General features: G+C 43.4%; 1 protein-coding gene and 1 long non-coding RNA gene across 2 annotated transcripts in view; one reads left to right on the top strand and one right to left on the bottom strand.

Annotated features, from left to right (window-relative positions):
* The window catches only part of DIP-lambda (Dpr-interacting protein lambda), a 560,727-nt gene that overhangs the window by 334,556 nt on the left and 200,545 nt on the right, over positions 1 to 25,626 (bottom strand). The gene's annotated exons all lie outside the window — the stretch shown is intronic.
* On the top strand, positions 2,217 to 2,488 carry LOC138188616 (uncharacterized). Its single transcript, XR_011175582.1, has 2 exons — positions 2,217 to 2,322; positions 2,369 to 2,488. It is a non-coding gene; the product is annotated as an uncharacterized LOC138188616 (long non-coding RNA).

Below are 25,626 nucleotides of genomic sequence, written 5' to 3'. Positions count from 1 at the left end.
TCAAGAGGGAGGGGAGTGCAACGGAAAGATAATTCGTAAGAGGTCTCCGAAGCACTCCTGTTACACGCGTAGGATGGTCATCGTGGAATTTTAGTCTGTAAGAGTCCGACACTACTGTGCTGTTGCCGATTATTAGCAGTAGCAGAGGGTCCATGAGGATTTCTCCACATGCAAAAAAAAAACAGAGTTTTTAATTTGACGATACTGTGTCTTGGTTATCTAACCCGCAAAGATCAGATGACAAATTATTTTTTGAACATTCGTACGGGCATTTTAAAAAGCAAAGAAATATGACAATTCTTTGATTTTACATTGCAAAAATAGTTTTTTATCGTGTACACTACATCGAAATATCCTTCCTTCCAATTTTATTTGATTTTCCATCCGAGTAAAAATTTCCCTATATAGATGAAAATGTCAACGTCAAGAATATGTATGAGAAACATTACCGCCATTTCGAACATGATATGAGACCGTGTTGTTTTCGCTGAAGAAATAGAGTTGGTTCGCCGAACTTTTGTACGCTTTTTTTTTTAAGAATATCGCCCCAGAAATAGCAGTTAATTGACCCAGTTTGCTGTTAAAAGAGGTACATGATAATTGTGATTTGTGGTTATACGTCAGTCTTCGTTATTCTTAATTGGGAAAACAAAGAAAGAACTGCACCAGGCCTAACAAAGTTTAGTCAAGCAATCGTCTGTTTTTTAATATACCAAAACTTTGTGGCGGCACTCGGCGACAATGTATATCGCCGAAGCGAAGTGCCTAGTGAGCTATCAATATCCCAACGGTCCTTCCACCGAATGTTCGAGAAGAAGGCGTACGTGGCAACGGTCGCGGTCGCCTAACAAACGCGTGGATAATGGCGAAATTGAGGGGCGACAAAAAAAGAAAAGATTCATTCCGTTTTGAACAACGAAATGCGGAAGGTCTAGCGTAACAGCAAAGCGAACACATTCGAGAAGCGTGATTGTTAAATGTTGATCGTTAATCATCGATTGCCAACTGTTGGAAATTAACCCTAGATTTGTAATTGTTGATCGTTAATCGTCGATTGTTAACTGTTGGAAATTAACCCTAGATTGTTAATTGTCGGGCTCCACCGTCGACAATACATGGGCCTCCCCCGATGCATTCTGGCGAATTTCAGGCTGGAGAGTAGCCGAGGGGGTCGAGACACTTTCGGACCACCTCTACATATTCTTGGAGGTGGATACACGTGGACTTGGAACGGCGATCGCGGGCGATGGTCGTGGCCCGCCAAGAAGAGGACGCGCGCGCCCACCGCCAAGATGGTAAAGGAGAGGAACGAAGATCTACTCCGGGCGGCCGCTATGGCAATAGCTTGGAGCTGGGAGGCCTCGATGACGATGATCGAAACAGGCGTGGAAGAGGAGGCCGAGAACCTTCGCCGAGCCATGACAGCAATTTGCGACGCATCCATGCCACGAGCCACACCGGGCACGGTGCGAAGCAGAGCTACTGGTGGAACCCCGACATCGCGGAGCTGAGGACGAGATGCGTCCGGACCCGAAGACGGTACCTAAGGGCCCGCCGCTGGCGACGACGCGACGAGGAAGAAGTCTCCTTGCGCTATCGGGCGTACCGCGCGTTACGGCGCTGGCGGCAAAAGGAGATCAAGACCGCGAAGGACTGTGCCTGGTCTGAACTAGTTGAAGCAGTCGAGTTTGACCCATGGGGAAGGCCATACAGGACGGTGACGCGAAAACTTCCGCGAAGGGCCCCCTGGCAACTATGGAGATGGAACCTGCGCTGCTGCTGCGGATCATCGGGACGCTTTTCATCGTGGATGGAAGTTGGTCATCGTGGAGTTTTAGTCGGTAGGAGTCCGACACTACTCTGCTGTTACGCGATTATTAGACAGCAGAGTGTCCATGAGGATTAGCAAATGAGGATTATCAAAAAGGAAAGATTGTTAATTGTTGATCGTCAATCGTCGATTGTTAACTGTTAAGTATTGTAGTATCGTAAAAGAAAAGAGTTTGATTAGAGATCGGTTGAAAATAGAAAAAATCGTGTCATCGTCCTTCTGTGGTTAGTTTACATTGAAGAGCGCCTATGTGACTAAAGTCCTATGTGACTAGTTCTTGCAAAACATGAGCGTGCAGAGATACGAGAAAAACAATATTCAATTCATTCAAACAATATTTATAACAATATTTATTCAAACAATAATAAATTCAAGGAGCGATGACCGAGAGGTCAGAGTATGCGAGTCGAAAAGTGAGTGTGTTGCGAGAGTCAGAGTTGATCGAGACATCGAAGAGTAGAGTCGTTAGAGTTGATCGAGTTGTCAGTGTTGTAGAGTTGTTAGAGTTGTTAGAGTTGTTAGAGTTGTTAGTGAGAGAGAGAGAGAGTATGTTAGATTCGTTGTGACGAGAGTTGCCAAATAACTGTAAAGTTATTTGAGATAGATACGAGTATCGCATTTAGTTTCAGTTAAACAAACATCGTTTTCTGTCCAATTAATATCTGTATATTCAATTCATTATTAATAAATTGTAGGTAATCGGGGAAAAATTTATATTTTAATTTTCACGACACTACAATATTAACCCTAAATTGTTGATCGTTAATCGTCGATTGTTGATTGCTGACAGTTAATTGTTTAATAAACATTTTTTGTTGAAAGTGGGGAGTATTTCTTGGGGCACTCACATTCAACACCACCTCAAATTAATATATTAACATGTTCTGGTTACAGACGGCCTCTTTCCGTCGTAACAATATTTCCCGCATATGAGAAGCATCGTTTCAACAAAACCGGCATTGCTGGTATCATTAAATATCCTTTAGCATGTTCTGAAATTGCTGAGTATTAGGTTATCCTTGCCTTTCCCCATTTATATGGGTTCAAATTCAACATTTGCCTTTGCATCATTAGCGTCATTACTTTCGTCGTATAGAAATTCGAAAGCACTCTTCTTGGTCGATTTTGCTGCACTTGCTATACGCAGGGCAGAATTTCCGAGCAAATGTTTCACTTTCCAGCGAATCATCTCTCTGATATTCAACGTTTCACGTTCCAAATCTTTGTATCGTGGATGAGAAAGCAGGAAATATGGCTCAGTGACATAACGCCATGTTCATTCCGTTTTGAATTTGAAGCGTTTCGTAATTTCTGAAATTAATGTCTGCTTGCGAAATTAACGTGCATGAAAAATTGTGTCTTCTGTATGTCTGAGAATTATTATGTTCTTACAATTTCTAGTGTTTTTAAAATTCTGACGAGGGATTATGTCATTTCCACCCTCTTTCAGTAATTTTAAGACGTTGTGCCATGGATTGGTCTACTATGATTGGTATACACGGATTGCTACACTACTTGGTTTCATATTGGACTTTTACTTAAGCGACGTATACAGAGTTCAATCCTTTCAATGTAAAATTAATTTTTATCGTTTACGAACACTCGATATCGTTTATTAATATTCCTTCGGGATGTCTCAAAATGAGTTTCTGCATCTATTATACTACCTCGATTCTGACTGGTATCATACAGTCTCGTTAAATTCCATTACGGGGTCCTTTCTCTGCAAGTTAACCCAATTAGAAAGTAGTAAAGCCGAATATTCTAACTTGGGAAAAAAGATGACACAGATTTTACGATATGTAGCTCATAAGAATAAACAAACAGATACCAGCTGAAATACTTTAAGATTTATCGATTCCGACGTTATAAAACATTGAATTTTATTCTCTTCCGTGGCAAATATTGAAAACATTCGTTGTTCGTTTCGATACGTTTATATTCTTGTATTGTTTCGTTCCAAAGTAAAATTCATTTTTATGTATAATAACGTATCGATGAAAATGCGACGCGAGCAAAAACTTCTTTGTCGACCGTAAACGTGTCCATCGACGGATAAAAAAGTTAATCTCTTTGTCTAGACTTTGTGAATTATTATAGACAGCAATTACTGGCCAACGGAAAATTCGAGTCTGGCAGTGACCCGTGTTATTGTACCAACGTTGTTTTAGTTTACAAGATCTAGAGTCAAACCAACTCGATACAGATTGTTATTGTCGTTCCTAGTAATCTTCAACCAAAGTTATGTAACTAAGTTCATATAACGACCGGCATGCACTATTTCTATACCTACACTAATTTTAATATAACTGACTATTGCAATTTTGTCACTCTTTCCTTTATGATGTTTCATAGAGGAACCATCGTAATTTCGTAAACACGCGTTTAAGTATCGATTTTCAGACGTCTTCTTCAGACTATATACTTGCCAATTCATCTAGACAAGTAGCTTACCTGGAAGTAACACTTGAAAAGAAAGAAAAGGCAACTTGATATTGATTTAAAGAAGGAAATTTGCGCGTCTTCGTGAGCAATAAATTGTTAATATATAAACTACCATAATACCGATATGGTCATACGGAATACAATGGCTGGCACCGTGTCATGTCACAAATGAAACGTTGCACAAAGATCTTTAAATAATACGGATATACAAACTTGACTAAAATCGTGCATCATAAGTATCACCTTCGTTAACAAAGTATCTTCATCACAAACAATGGCAAACGAAACAGAAATCACCTCCTTGCGTCTGGAGCGAAGCAATCTAAGCGACCAATTCCAGTCCACATGGAGATTACTCGACGAATACGAACAGTCTGGTCAGCACAACAAGGCCACCTTAATAACCTATCAAAAACAAGTCGACGACATTTGGAAACGGTTCAACATTGTCAATGACGAATTACTTGAGCTCGACGACGTCGCACGTGTAGACTTATTTGATGCCTATTTAGACCTGGTAGTAATCAATCTCATCGAAATTGATTCTTTCTCAACGAATGCCTCGAAGACAGTGACGAATCCAAAACCTCCGGAATGCAGCAGCAACACTCCTAGCAGTTTCCAGAGACGTAAGAATAATTTCAATAATAATAGTAACAGTGATCATACTCTGCCGATGGAGAATATCATATCGAATCTAGCTCCGATCCCGTTGTATGACACGCGAAGCTCATTGCATAATACTAGCAGCTCGTCACCTACACGCGACTTGACGACAACCAAGTTCGCGTCCTCATTATCCGAACAATCTGATTCAACGCCACCAAACGCCGTGAATCAGACAACCTTTCACACTCGCAGCTCATCGCCAACACGCGACTTGACGACAACGAAGTTCGCGTCATCATTATCTCAACAATCGGATTCAACGCTACCAAACGCCTTGAATCAGAATACTCTTCACATTCGCGACTCATCGCCTACACGCGACTTGAGGGGGGAGCCCAGCCCCCCAATCAACTACAAAACTCCGCGTCGCGTTGGACGAATCAGCACCAAGCAACACCGGAGTTCCGTTCAACGATGCCTCTTGGACCGAGCTGGTCCACTACATTTCCAGAACCGGGACATTCAACGACACTTTCTGGGCCGAGAACTACAACTGCAAATTTCTAGGCAACGACGTGGACCACGGCGATCAAAACTACAAGGACTTTGCGAACAGGACATAGACAACAAACATGTCAAACCATTATAACTCTGCTATTTTTCAGATAGAATTCGTACTCTCCGAATGGAATCTCGCCCATTTATCAACCTCGGAATCGACTATTGAAGACCATTTTACGTCAAAGAGCGAAAGAATCGTAACCGCCGCAAAATTCAGGTATTCGTATCTAACTTGTATGTGGTGTAGTTAAGGCAGTTCACATCGAGCTGGTCGGCGATCTCATATGCGAGGCCTTCATTGCTGCTCTGCGAAGATTCATCGCTCGTCGAATATTCAGTCTTTTCATAACTCCGTTGTCCCTACTTCCGGTCACTTCCTCATCAGAGACTCGCTAACAAGTTTTCGAGAACGAGTTGAACGAGTTGAACGAGAGAACGAGTATCCACACGAGTTGAATATCCAAAACAAATGGGACAAGGGCAGTCACGGCATACGAGAAGGCACAATCGTCATCCTCAGAGAGGACAACGTTCCCCCAATGCAGTGGCCATTGGGCAGAATCATCAAGGTCCAACCCGGCGCAGACGGCATCATACGGACGATTACCGTTCGAACGGCAACGAGCACCCTGGATCGGAGCATCAAGCGGATGGTACCACTACCGAGCAGATCGACTCCAGATGACTCCGAAACAATCAGCAACAGCAACGAATTCTGACAGGAGATTCACCTCACAGCATCACACCGTATTACTTGATCGGTACCCTCTCAACGGGGGGAGTATGTTACGCCACGAGGCTTACTATAGGCCGTATTTCTAACCGTCGCTCGCGGTCCTACAGTGTCGCAGACGGATCGTCTTATCTGCCCGACGGAAAATATACAATATATCGACGAACGCATAGTTGTCACCAAACAGCGAGTTCTAGAAACGTCGATTTCGGTCCGTTATGTCATATACATAAAGAAGGTGGCATACGTGATCATAGGCGAACGGTGGCGTGACCCGAGCGTAGTGGGGGTCGTCTCCCAGAGGAGACAAAGAAATGATCGAAGGGCAATCAGTCCTTACTAAAGAGTCAAACGTTATACATCGAGAAGTCTGACGATTAAAATTAAAATCGCATAGTGTAACGAATTCATTGAGAGATATCGTAAAGTCGGGTCGACTTTCTGTAACATATTTACTGTATTCATTGTTAAACAATTTGTGGCGTGTTCATCATATTATTGTTAAATATTGTCAAATATACCATTTTATGTTAACCTGTTAATACAGTGTTAAATTCATTGAACTACCTCTGTTATCTTAATCGAAACAAGGGAACGACTATTTCGCGGCGACGATTAGCAGAATCGTAGCGAGAATTTACGCCTCTCGCTGGCGCGTTTTCCTCGCGACCGCGTCCCTCCGCGAACGGTCGTAACACTACGATTGATAATTAATTATACACAGCATGATAATTAAGGATAAGATAAATAATAAAGTGTAAAATACGTAACTTTTACAGGTCGACACTATAGGAAGAGTTTTCTAATCACGAGAATATCATTGTGCAACACTAAATACTAATAATAACGACAAACGAGAAAAAGAGCAAACAATTTCGTTTTTATTTTATATCCTCAAATAACTGTAATATCAAAAAGGGGGAGGGCATACGCTTGGTCCATCATATATTTAAGTTTGAGTTTCTCGGGATAGTATAATGCAGTGCCGCAGACAGATTGTCGTATAGGACCGGCGAAATGCATACAATGTAGCGACCAGAGTATAGTTCCAGAAACGTCGATTCGCCTTCGGTCCGTTTTTCACATACACAAGGAAGGTGCATACGCGATCATAGGCGCAGACGGTGGCGTGATCCGAGCGTAGTGGGGGGTCGTCTCCGAGAGAAGACAAAGAAGATCGAAGGGCCGAGCAGTACCATTTTGAGGAGTCGGGGAGTGCAAATCAAGAAGTGAGAGTGTGCCGGCGTTGTCGTGAGAGTGTGGTCCGCGTGAGAGAGAGAGAGAGAGAAAGCGTTGGATCCGTTGTGACGAGAGTTACAAATTAACTATTGCGTTGTCTAGACCATAATACGTTATTGTGATTAATTAACATTTGTACAATCCATTCATCGTAAATAAATCATCATTATAATATTATATTTACGATACTACATAACGTTGCATAAGAAAATAATATTACCAATCGTTCTTTTTTAACCCTAAATTAAAAAAAAAATACCTTTGTAGGTGCTATAACTGCCGAGATAATACGATTTTTTCCATGAGCTTCAATTTTTGCGAGGTCGAGCCAGAAATGGCGCGCGAAGTTCCCAGCGGGCTCGTTCGCTGCACTGAAGGCTTCTAATCGCCCGCTATGAAAATGGAACAACTTTATAAACGTTTTTTTATCTTTTATGAGCATCCAATCAATACGAAAAAAATACACATATAATACACGTAATAAACTATAAAACGACGCCTGTCGCACCGCTCAATCTTTTAATAGTTTAACGCTGGCGAGTTGTTCAGAAGCAAATTCCTCCTAGAGGAATATTTTTTTAAAATAATTAAATTTGACACGACTGGAGAAACCGACAGAAACAAGTCCCAGCACGGTAGGACGTAACGTGCGAAAATTATTGCATTTTACAAGTAACTAGAAACGATTATCGTTGTATTTTAGCATGAGCATTCAGGCGAAAAAGACTTTTACTCCCGCGTATCAAAATATAGGTCTTGTAGAAAATTTAAAGGCTCGGAGGATAGACTCAGATAAGTTTGTATGTGTATTGCAAATTTGACATTTTCTGCGTCGTAAAACAACAAATTGATCGTACGAAAACTAACACACGAATCGATTGTATGATATTTTTACATGTCACAGGGACTCGTAATCGTATGGCAATTTTAACTAAAATTATGGGCGATTTGAGAAAAAGGGATTTCTATTTTCCACTTTCTATTAATTTGCAACCTAAAAAATTGGGGTCATCGCGTCTCATTTTACAGATATTTTAATTATCTACAACATTCTACTGAAGCTTCTTCACGTACGATAAATGATTTTTTTAAGATGAGGTGTAGTAGTAGTTATGATAGTATAGAGGCCGAGATAGTGTACCGCTGCTTTTCTTCTGATTTTTGTGTCGCGGAAGAAAAATCGGATTATAGGCGCCGTGATTTGAACCTGGGTCCCGAACGTTCGTAACCAAAGGCGCTAACCACTGCGCTTTATTTTTTTTTTTTTTTTTTATAACATTTATTGTCCAAGTAGATGAGTATTGCAATGTATATTATTCAGAATAAACAATGAAGCGCTAACCACTGCGTTGCCGTCGTCCGGTGTTAGTTGTTATCAAGTGCCGCCACAAAGATATAAAACGAAATGTAAAAATAGTTGCGCTTTTTCGTTTAATCGAAATTTTGTTTACAAAGCACCGGAGGGAAATTGTTTGAAAATCGCTTCTTTTGTTGTAAATATCGTTGCAAATCATATTATGCAAAGATGTTTCTACCATCAAGTCAACTGTAAACATTTAACCCTCAACCAGAGGCATAATTATTTATTTATTCATAATAATTATTTATTTATTCATTTATTGTTTGTTGTTAAACAAACAAAAGTGCAATTTCTTTATACTCCTCCATACATGGACATACATTGTGCCTGAATAACATACAATTATTCAGTGCACATCGTTCGTGTGGACGTTGAAGAATTGACACGTCAAAGACAGACATGTCCGTACAGACATGTTCGCGACCTGATGGAAACATTAATCCTCTTCATTTGGGAATTATAAGATAGCTTTTGACATGGATCGGCAGATTTTACGTTAGCGACAAAATGCACAATTGTTTACAACATCATCAGTTTTTCTTCTCTTGTGACTTACACGTCACACGATAAATTGGCGAATATGTGTCGTCGAGTTTGAAACTGAAACTGCTAATATTCGTCCATGTAAACCATTTTGCCGAGATCCTTACTTATTTAACGGATTTATTTATAATGGGGAAACAGGAAACTATGATTGTTCTACGATACTACAATATTTTGGTTACCATTTAGATACCAACAGCTAATTATCAGTTCACAAACAAAGCTTAAAACGCAATTTTTGCTAATTGTAAAAAAAGAGATACACTTCACCGATCGTATTATCTTCGATATACATACATGAGGCGTAGTCTCACTGGGAATATTCGAATGTACCGAAATGTCATAAGAACGGACCTAAGGCGTGGCGCAGGAGGACCAGTGTGATGTATATCTTGTAGACTTTAGTAGGTAAAAATCCGATACTATCCTATGTCCTTCCTTTAAAGAAACGCTGTTTATGAAGATGTTTTCCACGTAAAAAACAAGTACGAGTCAAACGATAAAGAAGTAACTATAATTTATGTGAAGTTTTATGGCAGTAACATAGAAAGGAGCACGCCTCATCGATTTCATTGAGCGTGCAAGAAACATTACGCCGGATATATATACATATAGTACAATCTTTGTTTCACTCGTAATATATCTACGACAGCCTTATGATTGTAATTTTTTTTTTTTACATTATAATGCGTTAGCCTTTTCTATTTTCCCACTCTTCTTTTACTTTCTTAATAATCTAGGGTCGTCTATATAGAGGAACAAATATATGTTTAGCATTACACAATTTTATTTATTATTGCTCCGTTTATATTAATATATATGATTAATTGTGCCGATTTAGTTGCACTTGTATTACATTACTACACTCTGAAGTAACTCTAGTTAAATAACCATAGTTTCCCGTTAGATAACTACAAATAAATCTGTTAAATAAAGTAAGGATCACTATATAGCTTGAAAGATACTTTAACTTTTATCTTGTTAGGCTTATCGTATGAAGGACAAGGACAAATAATGTGGTGTCTTTATGTTTACGTTTCCCTTGTCGTTCATACACTCGATTCTATAAAATTAACATCGAAGTATCTTTTAAATTAATCATTTTCAGATAAAAGTACTTTAATAGCTTTTCGACGAGGATTAGAAAATACATCAAATAGTGGATAAAAGAATGTATACTTGTACCTAAAAAAAAAAAAAAACACAAGTCGCCTTGAGATCTCGAAAACATCTCCACCCAGAGAAATTTGATGACAAGACAGACATTAGGCAAAACAGAACGAATTCTAGTTGGAGCATTTTTTATGATAACGTATACTTTGGGAAAGAATTACGTGGGAAGATTGAAATGGCATATCCAGTATAATCTAAATGAAAAACGCTAATTTCATCGTATTTGTAGACTACAGTGGTAAAAATATCAATAAGGGAAGAGCGTTATGAATATATTGTATAATGTGTACAAAGCGTTCGAAAATGATTTGAGCACCGTTATCCTACTCTTCTAGATCGATAAAGATCTGTAAAGACGGTAGTCGCAAAATTGATCTTGACTTTAGTAAAATTCTAGATGGTTCTAAATGAATGGTACCGTTTATAACACCATTACTCAATTTCTAACCTACGAACGCTTAATGAAAAGAAATGTTGCATAGAATATTCTTTTACCACAAAAGCATTCCTGTCGTTAACTTTTGAAACCATATAACATAAATTGCGAAAAAAGGAACGGAATCATAACAACTGGAACACGGAGAACTTTAAAATTAGAATTCTATAGAGATGGTAATTGCGTGCATCAACGAGGAACAGCGCTCGTAGGAAACTTTTAATTTGGTCATTGAATTAAATGAGAATGGCACGTTTATGCGCATATGCCCCGATTCTATGTACACGTACACGTACACGTGGAAATGTCGACGTTCACTCACCAAATAAACAGCCCTCTATGATATTGGACGAGAAATTACACTTTTGATCGTTCAACCATTCCTTCAAATGGCTTTCAAACTCGAAAAAAACGTGTTTTCATTGAACGAAAAAAGGAAAACCGTTACTATCGTGGTTAAACCGGAAACACTCTAAAATACGCATTCTGTGGAAAAGGCAATTGCGCATATAAACGAACACAGTTTCTCTTGGGAAACTTTTAATTTGGTCGTTCAATTGAATGCGAATTGCATCTTCACATGTATATTTACACGCTCGTCCACACGTATACACGTATTCGTGTATACGTACGTATAAATTTTCTCAAATGGTTCTGGATATTGCTAACCGAAGAAGTAGAATCGCGGATACCAAAAGGAAATAATCTGGATAGGAATAGTTGGGAAGAAATTTACGTTCTTTGTATCCTCAAGCAATTGCAAGGACTGTTGCTCGATAAATGATATATTCGTTTCTCAAGCGCTATTCTTCGGTGGACAACGTTTCGTTTTAAGGCGTTAATCGTTAAGAAGGAGTGAAAGAGTTTTAAGAGATTTAAGAAAATAATCTGTTGTTTCTATTAAGCCGCATAAAGCAGAGCAAACGGTATAAGTTGCCGGCACAGCAAATGAAAAGGAGTACAATCATAAGACATACGGCGAAAAGAGCGTATTGCGACAAAAAGAGTAATGAAAATCTCGTTAATGATAAATACGTGCGTATGCTTTAGATACTAATCTGTTAAATTAACAAATGCGTAAAATTAACATGTGGCAAAAGTATCAATGGGGAAACAGTTTTATGAAAATATTATATGATGCGTACAAGGTGTTCGAAAATGATTTTATGATGAATTCTATCTTGACCTTAGAATTTAAGGTCAAATTCGCTTTTATTACAACGTATCCTACTGATCACGAGGATCAAAGGAATCGAAGGAACCACGCATCGGAACACAACCGCTCTTATCAAACTCTATCATCGCGTATATGTGCGATCTTTTTGCACTAATTGATTGCTGAACAAAAAGAGTATTATTGAGCAATGGGGGTAATATGACGTCATGTGAGGTATTTCTCTTTGCAAACGTCATTCAGACTTACGTACAGTTGGTCATAAAAAGATTCACACACAGTTCAATTTTAATTTGTAAGCTGTACGCGGTAGCGGACAAAAGATTAAGACGAAATGGAAAAAATAAATAATTTTCAGCAAATGTACAGGGACCAACAAAAATGGATTAAGTTATGGTACACTACGCTATGTAGATATCAATAGAAAGAAATTTTTTTTGTTATTAATACGAGATCCCATCATCTTTTTACAAAATGCTGTAATAGTGAGGGGAATGTTTAAAACAACCACAGCTGATGACAACGCAAGACACAAATCGTGAATGCGATCGTTTCAGTAATAAGCCATCAAGTGTGTTTTTTTCTCATCGCGAATTTTTATATTCATTTTCATTTAAGCAGATTTGCGTAACATTGAAAGCAAGTTATTTGCGCAGCTTATTAGTTCCGAGTCTTAGTGTTGTCAACTAATTATTTTCTACATAAGACATTAACAAACCGCTCTTGGATTAGTTTAACTTGTGTTTTCGAACCCAAGATAATATGAAACTGACGAGGAAAGTATTTTAAGGGCAAAGCTGGTGTACAATGTGCATAATGTATCAAGTGCCAGAGATGGGTTCATAAATATTACGGGGCTATTGATGCAACCTTTATGTGCCTAGGCTGTCTTGCAAGGGCAAAAGAATAAATGACTTTTTAATTTTGGATCATAATTTTAATTTTTAATCTTAACTTTGAACAAGCTCTCACATCAGAAGTACTTTTTTGAAACCATTGATTTTCTACTCTTTTATATTTTCTCTGTCTTTGTAATAAATAATAATATCCATGAAACTAATATATTTCTTGAATATGTATAAATAAATGACGAATGCAGAAGCATGACAATTTGTAACTTTTTCTCTTCCTGTTACTCGATATTTAATCAAATATAAGTGGTGTCCTATATTCGGTAATTGTATGCTTATGGCGATAAGTACAGGAAAAGATTTTCCTGACTAATATAAACCAATATAAATATCTTTGCAACATCATCGTCATGTTTTCACACGTCACAGTTGCTTTAAACATTACGACGTTATAGCCGACATCGCAATAAATTCAACGATTTATGTCTTCCAAGAATAAAATATTAATTTTCGACTTTTGACTAAAATTAATCAGTGGTAATATTCGCATCTCGTATGTCAGTCAATTTCATTGCTAGTCGATTCATTGGGAAGCTATTATCTTTAATTGGAACTTCTTACTTTCCATTATCTTTAATTGAAACTTCTTACTTCCTATTATCTGTAATTGGAACTTCTTACTTTGTTTACTTACTAGCTATTATCTTTAATTGGAACTTCTCCCCTTCTTTATTGAAATCTGTTGGACTACAATTCTTTAATTTATGGAATCTTACAATCTGAAATTCAAACGTTCTTTGTTGAACTGTAACGTGTTTAACGGTTACGAAATTTATTTCCAAAAGTTGTACAACCTATGTAACTCTGTTACTCCTAATTATTCTCTTATTTGTCACAATACAAGAAACTGTTTCGAGAGAAAGTTATTGTATTTCACGCGAAAAATTAGTCTACGAGAGTGCAAATCATTCAAAGTCATATATTTGGAAACTCGACTAATAGTAACGTTTTTTTAACTCTCCGTTTACAAGCTTATTTACGTATTCACGTCGCCTGGTGTACATAATAATAGGTTGTTTAAGTGTGTGCAATTTTTTTTTTCTTTTAGATTTCTGTTTTAAAAAATTCCTCGATTTTTTGAATACTTTTCCAAATTTTTAGAGTATCATCTAGCAGTTTCTATTTCTACGTGTCAGTTTAATTGTTTTAAGCAGAGCGAAAAAATTATTTTGAATTGCTGGTCGAAAATGGCCCAATATGCAGACGGAGGGTTAAAATGTACAGTCTGTTCTTTTAATTACGACAAAAGAGGTGACTTTTCCGAGGACCTCGGCACCCTATAAAAAAGGAAACGAGGAAAAGCTCGGAATAGTCCATCAGAGTCACTCATAGTCGTCCTTGGTAGTTTACGGTAGTCGCTGGCAGACGCACGGTTAATCAAAGTAATTCGTACAGAAGTTTGTACCTACTCAGTATCAAGTTTGTATTACTTCTGCATCGTCATCGCTTGAGTTCGACGTGCGTCACGTTACGATCTAAAAGAACGCATACTCGACATCGAAATAAATCTTGTTGAAGTTAAACACCGGAATACTTTACTAACACCCAACACGTCCTTACCATCTCATGACACTAAAACGCATCGAATCATGTTCTGTGTCATGAAAACTTTGCAAGTAAACGATCGAATCACGGAAATGCTGTTCGATCGTTCATTTATCGCGTATGAGGTGGCTTTTCTAGCGAAATTCTAAATATCAGCCATTCACGTATCATCTGTCAAATTAATTTTGCGCCATTGATTTAAAAAGTGAACCAGCACGAAACGATTAATCCAGCTCAGGTACGAAATACGTGGTCGAAACGATGTCGTGAAGCTTCCAAACTCGTAGTTCGATCAATGAAGCGAAACTGTAGAAGCACGAACGATTGCTTCTACTTTCTCGTCTCAAGCACACAAGTGCCCTTTTCGACGATCGGAACGATTCCAAGTTCTTCTCCGTACGAAGACTCAGGCGAATCTGACTGCTTAACGATTCTGATCTTGCGAGACCCGCGCGCAAAGTTGCTATAGTATTCTGTAGTACTTTAGAAAGCGTAACTATACCTATACAGGATGACTCACCGAAAGCGAGCTACGTAAATCTTTCAATTTTCAATTCTTTCAATTTGTGAGATACAGAGAAATGTTTGAAACAGAAACTTCAAAGTTGGAAAGTTCAATAGGATTTTTCATAGTGTCTTACAAGGAACGAGCAAACAATGTCCGTATCATTTCCCCGAAAAATGACGGGAAAATTGTTAAAAATAAATTTTACAACTCCGAGCGATACTAAAAATGACAATTTTTTTACATTCTTTTTTCTGATCATCATGCTTCTAAGACATTGCGAACATTATTTCACGCACAGTGTAATTTATTGCTAATCGGAGGGGATGAGTGATACCTAAGCGACGTATAATTGCTTGGATGGTATAATTTGGCAAGATTGCGAAATTTTCTTCTGCGCGTAACTTTCAACTGTATGATACGTTACGTACTGATAACTTCTTTTCCCCAAAAACTCTTTCGACAATTGCTAACGAAAATTCTAACGTTTTTCGAAAGCAAAGCCTTGCTCGTTCACATATACTTGAAATGGATTTTCTAATCTTTGCCATATTAGTTATTTTATTATACAAGAAAACGCTTATAAATATTCTGAAATATCTTGTGATTATACGTAGAGATTTGACAAACAATAATCTCATTGAATCACTTTTATAGCAGGTTTTCTTGTTGTTTCTGTATTTTGCACATTCTGAACTGAGATATATTGATAATAAGTGTTTTTGTGATCATATTTCTACATTTAGGACTATTTATTTTAAAAGTGTTGCAAGTCCACTTTCCTTCGTTTTAAGATATTCAAGTGTTTGCGTTTCCATCAATTGAAAAATCTTGATAACATCTGCTTAGTTTATCCATGTCTCTGTGTGTTCAAATAGATGGATTTCACGATACAAATATTTTCTCTGAGTACTAACTAGGCTAGAAAACTGGTGAATTGTACAATTAATGAAATTTTAATTATTTAAAATCTTGCGCTTTAATCCACGTTTGTTTATAAATATATGTATGTTTATAAATAAGAGCAGGAGAAACGAAATACTGTTGTTTCGTTTCAATATTTATTTGTTTACTGTAACGATATGCTTGTTAAAAATCTTGTAAAATTAGTATTAGGTACTTTCTATTTTTCATTTCTGATCGTCGTGTGCAAGTGTTCTGAAATTCTTATGATACACGGGACATATGACTTGATCATATCCTTATATTCTAATATAATGTAATAGCTTCATCATATCCTTATATTTTTTGCATGTAATTGGCCTAACATTTTTATACAAAGATATTAATGTGATGTCTTCCGGTTAGTGATAAATCTAGTTTCTGCAGATTATAAATAATACAAGATTACAGATTATGTCTCAGATTACAGGGAACGGACTTACATCCCTGAAAATTAAATTCATTAAAATAAACGCATATTTTGGCATTTAAATTATGAATAGCTTATAAAGACGTTAAATTTAATGTAAATATAAATAAAGCAAATTTGTCGTTTCCTCAAATTTTCAAAAAATTGTCTTACAATATTTTCAAAATAAATGGTCCATTTATTCAGTGAAATATCGTTACTTCGAATCTGACGAGATGGCTATCGAATTGATATAATAATTACATATTGGAATTAATGAGAGAAAATTGCAACAATGGAATGCGGTAGAGCTACTCTCATTCAGATACTTTGTTAATATCCTGTGATTTGAATACTTCATTATCGAATGTAATATTTCTAGTATGGGATGCCCTTTCCCGTTTCAAATACACTCGACCAAATATATTTTGATTATAAGAATTTAGTATGAAAGTAATAACGTTCTAACTATCGAAACTGTCGCAAATACGACGCAATTAAAAAGTTCGGAACTGGTGTAAGTGTAACAGAACTAGTAAAAATGATGGTGTTGGAAAAGCCATCGTGATGGGCATCACAAACGAAAACAGGATATTGAAAATTATCCAAAGCGTGTAGATTTCTTTGCTGCTGACAACAGCAGAAGAAACCTAAATAAACTGTTGCAATGAAATAGTTTCAGTGCTAGAATGAGTATATTACTAGAAGGAATAGAGGAATAGAAATTCATAGAAACGGAAACAGCAAACAAAAGCGATAATGGAGAAGTGTCTTTTTGTGACACTCGAAAAACCGCTTCGAGGGTTCAAAGTGCAAAGACAAAATAACTCTATGAGGTCATATCTCTTGAAAGAATTATGACACACGGCAGTCAAAACGATATAAAACTCACAAATATTTAAGGAATCTGTCAATTAATCTAAATCTTACGATCCCAAATTCCATTATCGCTTTTTGTTAAGCTTGAAATAATATATTCTACAGATTATAGGGTCTCACTATGCCATTTTTCTTACAAAATACAAATACTATAATTCGAGTATTTAAAGACGAAAGAAACGAAAGAAATGAATTTGATCTCCGGTACGTGTGTTATACTATGTAGAATATTATATTACGAATAGAGTATCGATTGTGAAATTATATTTTTCCAAATGGCACACGACGAAACTCGACTTTCTGAATGTTGAAGTGTCTGATACTGTTTATTCACAAAATATTTATTCAAAATATTCAAGAAACATTTTAAGATCAATACCTTCTATACGTTTATGTTAATCTAATAAACAGACATGTTTGATATTGCTGAGTAGAGGAATCAAATTTCCGTTATTTCGATCCGGAGTTTCCTTGATCCCATCACTTTGCTAGTATTGGATGTAGACTTGTGCTGCATAGATACGTTGAACTTGTACCAGCTTTCATACGATATAACATTATAAGTTTCGCTGCTAAACTAGGATGCCAATGGCGAGGAAGCTTACGCGTAAACGTTTGGATTCAGCGAATCGTACAAATAAAAACACCAACTTAAACTTGGGCTTAACTGTTACAGAGTTTATAGAAACATTAACCAATTTCTGATACGTCAGGTTACGTTCCATTTGGGGAGCACGAGGCGGGTATGGGTTCTCAGGGCGTAGGACCACGCCCTGGGAAACCCCGATGGATTTGATGTTCTCCTATAGTCGGGTGGCGGCTGGTCGGTGCCTTTGGTACCCGTCGGTTCGCTGATCCGGTGCGGAGAATTTCGGAGAAGTTGGTGGGCCCATATCTGCCAAGACCACTCACCTCACCTTCTCGTGGGGCTCCCCGTCACCCTGCACCGGCCTTGACCGGGGTAGGGTGCGAAAGAGTGAGTGGCACCAGGATGGAGATTAGTTGACGACCCGGCAACCATCTAAACATCAATCATGGCAGACACAAAAACTAATAAAAACGTTTACGGTGCAGGGGAGGGAGACCCCAGTACCGGCGCAGTCGTGGGTAGTCAAGTGGGCCCCGCTGCGTCGTCATCTCACGACCACGGCCGTTCGAGGGTGGACCGCCAGGCCCCCGGACGTGTTTCTGCGTCTGGCGAGGAGGACAATGGGATGGAGATTACGGAGGAATCTCCAAGGAGGAGGAGCACGAGGAGCTCGCTCAGAAGCACGGACAGGTCGGAGTGCGCTTTTCTCGCTCCGCCCCTGGTAGACTATGCCACGTCATCGGTGGCAGTAGGGCCGCGGACGCGAGTAAAGTCCGACGACGAGGAGTCTGTCGCCTCGATCTCGTCGCGTTCATCGCTGGCCTCTGCGACGTCCAGGGGTAAGAAGAGGAGGGTCGCCATTACAACCCCGGACGTGCCCGAAGAACTGGACATCCTGGTAAGGACGAGCTCGCCCGCGGAAGTCAGCGCGGAGGTGACGATGCGCATCTCCGAAATTATGAGGGTTGCGACGATATCGTCCAACCTGAAGGGGACGTGTATAAGGACGCTGAAAGACGCGGCGAGCTATCTCACCGCCGCTTGGAAGCACGAGTCCTCCAGGAGAAGGACCGGACCGGCGCGCGACAGCGACGCCGTAGACACGAGGCTGTCCGCGGTGGAAGAAGAAAACGCAGCCCTTCGCCAAGAGCTGGCGAAATTGGCTGCTCGCGTTCAGGATTGTCCGCGATGCACCGGCCCACTGCCCGAGTATGGCCGTCCCCCGCGCGAAGACAAGAGTGACAGGGCACGCCTAGATGCCCTGGAGAGGGAGGTCCGGGAGCTCAGACCCTCCATCGTCAAGACCATCGAGGAGCTGCTCGGGAATCGACGACCACGGACCCCCGACGCACGTCGAAGCGCGGACCGCCCCGCTACTCTCCGTGCCTCCCAAACTGCGTCGCTCCCGAGGGAGCAGGAGGGTGGCGAGTCGTGGACAGTGGTGGAGTCGAGGGGGAAAAGGAAACGGAAGAAGCGGAAGAAGACAGCCGCCGCCGCCGCTGGAGTCGAGACGGCGAGAAACGGGGCGACCGTGGCTCCGCCGGCGACGAGCGGACGCCAGCGGCTACCCCAGTCAAGGACGACAGGCGCGCCGAAACCGAGCGCCGCCGCAGCGAAAAGAGGACCGCCGCAGGCACCCAAGACGGTCACGCTCCCTCGAGCACCGCGAACATCCGCGGTGACTCTAACGTTGAACGAGGGAGCCAGGATGTCGTACGCCGACGTGCTCGAGGCAGCCAGAGCGAAGGTCCCGCTCTCGGAGGTGGGTGTGGAGTCCGTCGACATGAGGAAGGCAATGACGGGCGCCATAATCATTAGGGTCCCTGGGGACAGGGACAGGGGAAAGGCGTCGCTGCTGGCGACGCGTCTGGCCGAGGCGCTGGATCCGACGGCGGTGAGAGTCGCCACACCAACCAGGATGGCCGAGCTTCGAGTGACCGGGATCGACATCTCGGTCAAAAAGGACGAATTGCGGCAGGCTTTGGCCTCGGCTGCAGGATGCGGCTGCGCCGAGATGCACGTCGGAGAGATCGGCGCCACCAGGGGCGGCCTCGGGTCCGCGTGGATCAAATGCCCGGTGGCAGGAGCCCGCAAACTAGCCCAGGCAGGGAAAATAGCCCTGGGTTGGTCGACAGCGAGGATCAGAGCGATCCCGAAGCGGCCCCTCCAGTGCTTCAAGTGCCTGGAGCTGGGGCACGTGCGCGCAACATGCGTGTCCGGTGTGGATCGCGGGCATCTGTGCTACAGGTGCGGCGGTAGCGGACATCGAGCCAGAGGCTGTCCGGCCTCTGCTCCCAAGTGCCCTCTGTGCGAGTCGCTCGGGGCACCCGCCAACCACAGGATGGGCGGGGCGGCCTGCGCGCCCCCGAAGACCAAGAGGAGGAGACCAATCCGCGAGCCAGCAGCGGAAAAGAGTCCAGGAAGCGCCGCAAATGCAGCAGCGGCGGATGGTCGGGAGGAGGCCATGGAGGTGACCGCGTAATTCGAGCGCCTCCTCCAATGCAACCTCGGCAGGTCGAGAAGAGCGCAAGATCTGCTCTCGCAGACCATCCGGGAGAACGAGGTCGCCCTCGCGGCGGTGGCCGAGCCGTACCGCGTTCCCGACGCTCCCAACTGGATCGCGGACCTGGACGGATCCACCGCGATAACTTGGACGTCAGCCTCGAGTGCCCCCGGCGTTCCGCTCGATCGTGGCTGCGGCTTCGTCGCGGTCGAGTGGGCCGGAGTAGCGGTGGTGGCCGTCTACGTCTCCCCCAACATCGGCCTGGACGCGTACGGGGACTTCCTGGACGGGGTCGGCGAGTGCGTCAGGGGATGCCTTCCCCGTCAGGTGCTCGTCCTCGGGGACTTTAACGCCCATTCCACGCAATGGAGAAACCCCAGTACCAACTCTCGGGGAAGGATGCTCACCGATTGGGCCGCGGGTCTCGGGCTCGTGCTGGCAAACAGAGGCTCGGCGAGCACCTACGTGGCGTGGAGAGGGTCCTCCGTGGTCGACGTCACGTGGACTACCCCGGAGCTGTTCAGGCGGATCCACGACTGGAGAGTGGCCGAGGGGGTGGAAACACTATCCGACCACCTCTACATACTGATGGAGGTGGCCCCCGAGGCCACACAGGCCGACAACGACGACGCCCGTCAACAACAACGACGACGAGGAGAGAATCGATCCTGCCCACCACCGAGATGGCGGCTCAAGGAGAGGGACAAGGACCTGCTGCGGGCGGCGGCCACCGTCTCCGCCTGGAGTTGGGACGCCCGACGGACAACAACGACAACAGCATCGTTGGAAAGCGTCGACGAGGAGGCGGAAGAACTTCGCCGACACATGAGCGTTGCGTGCGACGCCTCGATGCCGCGCTCCGTCCCGGGCGGTAGACGCGATCGCGGCGTGTACTGGTGGACACCGGAGATCGCGGAGCTGCGAGCGAGCTGCGTTCGAGCCCGCAAAAGATTTCTGAGGGCCCGCCGTCGCAGGTTGACGCGCGACGAAGAGGAGATCTCCAGCTGCTACGAGGCGTACAGAGAGTCGAGACGCACTCTTCAGCGGGAGATCAAGATCGCGAAAGCTCGGTGCTGGGCAGAGCTGGTCGAAGCGGTCGAATCCGATCCGTGGGGGCGGCCCTACAAGATAGCGGCTAAGAAGTTGCGACCTACGGCGCCCCCGCTGACTGCGAACATGGACCCGGTGCTGCTGAACAAAGTCATCGGGACTCTGTTCCCACCGGAAGACAGGGACGCGGGGCAAACGACGACGACGGAGTGGAGCGAAGAGCTCAGAGTCACCGAAGAGGAGCTCTTCGAAGCCACGAGAAGGATGGCATCCCGCGACGTGGCACCGGGTCCGGACGGAATCCCAGGCCGAGTTTGGGCGGAGACGATCGACACCATGGCTCCCCGCCTGCGACACCTTTACACAAGATGCCTGAGGGAGGGTGTCTACCCCCGGACGTGGCGGACGGCGAGATTGGTTCTGCTGCGGAAAGAGGATCGTCCGCCGGACTCGCCGTCCGCGTACAGGCCTATATGCCTGCTCGACGAGGTGGGGAAGCTGTTCGAGCGAATCATCGCCGCCCGTCTGGAGGCTCACATGACGGAGAGGACGCCCGGATGGCACGACAGCCAGTACGGATTTCGCCGAGGCCGCTCGACGGTGGACGCGGTGAGGCGAGTCCGATCCATGGCCGAGGACACGGTCACTCGCGAAGGGGTGGGGTTGGCGGTATCACTAGACGTCACGAACGCCTTCAACTCCATCCCCTGGACCAGGATAGTGGAGGCCCTCCGATACTTCGAGGTTCCGGCGTATCTCGTCGGGGTGATCCGGGCGTACTTGAGCGACCGGTGGATCCTGTACAGCGGAAAACACGGGGAAGAGAGAAGACGCGTCGAGCGCGGCGTTCCGCAGGGCTCGGTCCTGGGACCCATACTGTGGATCATACTGTGGCCTACGACTCGGTCCTCCGATGCCCCGTGCCCCCGGGCGCGGGCCTGGTCTGCTACGCCGACGACACGTTGGTTCTGGCCTGGGGACGATGGTGGAACGAGGCGGTGAATCACGCGGAGGTCGCCGTGGCATGTGCGGTACGCGCCATTCGGATGCTCGGGCTGACCCCGACCTCCCCTCCTCCCGACCTCTCCGTGACCATTGACGGAGAAGAGATGCCGGTGAGACGCCAGATGAGATACCTGGGTCTCACCATCGACAGCGGATGGACGTTCGGACCACACTTCGAGCTGCTGGTCCCCAGGGTGATAGCCGCGGCCAACGCCTTGTGCAGCCTTCTACCGAACATCGGCGGAGCAGGACTGGGAGTCCGCCGACTCTACGAGGGAGTGGTCCGGTCCCGAGTCCTCTACGGAGCTCCCGTCTGGGCCGAAGACCTGGTGGCGAGTCGCCGCAGCCTAGTCCTGGTGAGAAGACTGCAGCGGACGATCGCCATCCGCATCGCCAGAGGATACAGGACGGTGTCCTACGCGTCGGCGACCGTGCTTGCGGCGTCCCCGCCGTTCGAGCTGCAGGCCCTCGCGCTCCGAAGGGTGTACGAACATCTGAGAGGTCCGAGCTCGGACGGGCGCTCGACGCCACCGTCCAACAGCCAGACGGTCCGAAACATTCGGGAGGAGACGAAGTCGGAGATCTGGGAGCGATGGCGCTCTCAGCTGGTGGAGGAGGACGCCGTGCGGCCACATCGCGCCGTTCGCGCCGTGCTTCCGAACTGGGACGCCTGGAGAGAACATGGCGGGGTCCCGCTAACCTTCAGGACGACGCAGGTGCTCACCGGCCACGGAGTATTCGGCGAGTACCTGCTCAGGATTCGGCGGGAGGTGACGTCCATCTGTCACCACTGCGAGGAAGCGGAGGACACGGCGCAACACACGCTGGAGCACTGCCCGGCGTGGGCAGAACCGCGACGCGTCCTACGGCTCGACATTGGCGAAAGATTAGCCCCCGAAGCGGTCGTCGAGGCAATGCTCAGAGGACGCCAGGAGTTCGTCGCCGTCCGCACATACTGCGAGCAAGTGATGCTCGCGAAGGAGCGGGCGGAAAGAGATCGGGAAAGATCGCGCCATCCCTCGAGGACGTCGCAGCAGAGGAACACCAGACGCCACGAAGGCGCGGCGCAGCCGCCGCCTTAGGAGCGTCAGAATAGGATCGAGGCGTTGGGGGGCGTGGACCCCCCCTAACGGACCAAGCAAGAACAGGACGCCTTCCTTCAAGATCTACAGGGAGATAGACGACAGGGGGCACCCCGGTAGTACTTCGCAAGAGAGCCCGGGTGTCCCTCGACCAAGCGTCAGGACAGCCCACCGTGGAGTTTTAGTCGGTAAGAGTCCGACACTACCCGCCGCTGTCTCACAGCCGCGGGTGTCCATGAGGATTTCTCCACGTTAAAAAAAAAAAAAAAAAAAAAAAAAAGGTTACGTTCCATTTATAAAACAGGTCAACCTTCAAAAGCAGCAAATGATGCATTTTTTTAATTTAATTTCACCATGTCGGAAGTATTTATAAACGAGTCGTCTTCAAATAATTGAAAAAATGCGAAAAGGTTAAGACATGCTCGTGTTTCCTTTGGTTCGTTATTCCTTTCGATATGGAACAGGTGTCCTGCCATATTCTGTATCCAGGTCACGTCACGTAATTGAGTAACCTTGAAACGTATTCTCGTTGAAAAGAAGCAGAACAAAGCATTCTATAACGATATACAATATTTTGTGACATCTATGCGACATCCTGTGATCATTTAGAACGAAAATCGATTTCGCTAGAAATTATCATCCGAGTTGCGTATAAGCAAAACATCGTTGAACGCGCACAGAGGCGCAGGGAGTGTACTGGTTAAGAATTTCTTATCTTTGATAGGAACTGACAGAAATATTTCTAAGGTAACAAGAAGCGCTGCCTGAACTCTGATAAGCAAGAAATTTTCAGACTGCTTTCTTCGAAATTGTCACTTAATAAATAAAGCTTGGTTTTCGAGAAAATCAAGTTAACAAGCGTACAAAAGTTATATCGCGTGTCATAACGCAATGTATCAAAAGTTTCGATTGGCGATGTTTATGCCACGGACAAAGAGTAGCGCAATTTTATAGGAATAGAATTTTAGAGCTACGACTATATGCGTAGCAAAACTCAGTTGGAGTAATTTGAAGGAGTCGCAATATGCATGCACTTTTAACCTCTTTGAAACACTTTCCCATACTTGAATAATCGAAAAATCCAGTTGTAAACCTAGGAATTTCCACACGATCATATCAACTACGGTAATCAATCTAACGGTTCCAGCGACATAACTCGCCAAAAATTTCTTCCAAATAAACAACGTACAATGAAAGGGGGTATACGAGGTATTAAAAATGCCGAAACAGTGCATTTTTGGTGGAATTCCGATCACACCTCAAGAAAAATCAAGTTAAACTGCTGTTAAATCGCTTCACGCACTGCGAAACCGTTTAAGTACCGTGACAGCGTCGCGTACTCTACATATACATATACATACACATACCAGTTGTACGTGAATATATTCAAAAATAACAGCCAACTAATTGTAATCAATCTACCTCCTCCAATCACACATCACGAGAGCCAACAAAATTGGATACACCCGAATTTAAACAATTTTGCTCAATTTTACAACACGTAAACTTGGTTAATTCACCAATGGAGACGAGTGAACAATCGGAAATTAGCCTTTACATGTATGTGGCAAGTTATCAGGTTTGATCTCATCAAAACCAAGGTCACAAATGAGAAAACTATATTCTACGTCTTCGACGTATGCTTGTATGTGAAATAATCTCCTATCTGGCTATATCACGCGTCTTGCCATAATCTGCATACAGACTGAAGCAGGTTATAATACTCAAAAACGTCGCAGTATTACATCAGCAGCGGATGTGGAACAATACTAGCACAAATTTTTCGCTTTCCCAAATCATTTTTTGAGATCAAAGGCAAAATTGTTGAACTTGTACTAAGCTCCTCGACGATAAAACTGTAAATAGTCGATTTGGAAATGCAAGTTTATGAACACGTTTCATGTTTTCATTGGAGTGCGAGATAGAAGATCGACTCTCGCGAATTATCATCTTTCGCACCTTCTTTTTCCTCTTGAAACCATTCCAGCTTTTATGAATGTTTGCCGGCGTCATAGTATTCATCCCACGCTGCAATGCTTTCTATGCTTCTTTTAGCGTATGAACCACTTCAGTTCCTTTTTTCGAATTTAACGAGATATTTC

Source organism: Bombus flavifrons, chromosome 17 (genome assembly GCF_040668555.2).
Source record: "Bombus flavifrons isolate JBK064 chromosome 17, iyBomFlav1_principal, whole genome shotgun sequence".
Taxonomy (NCBI): domain Eukaryota; kingdom Metazoa; phylum Arthropoda; class Insecta; order Hymenoptera; family Apidae; genus Bombus; species Bombus flavifrons.
The sequence above is the reverse complement of the archived record's forward strand: the minus strand, read 5'-3'. Positions and strand labels throughout refer to the sequence as shown.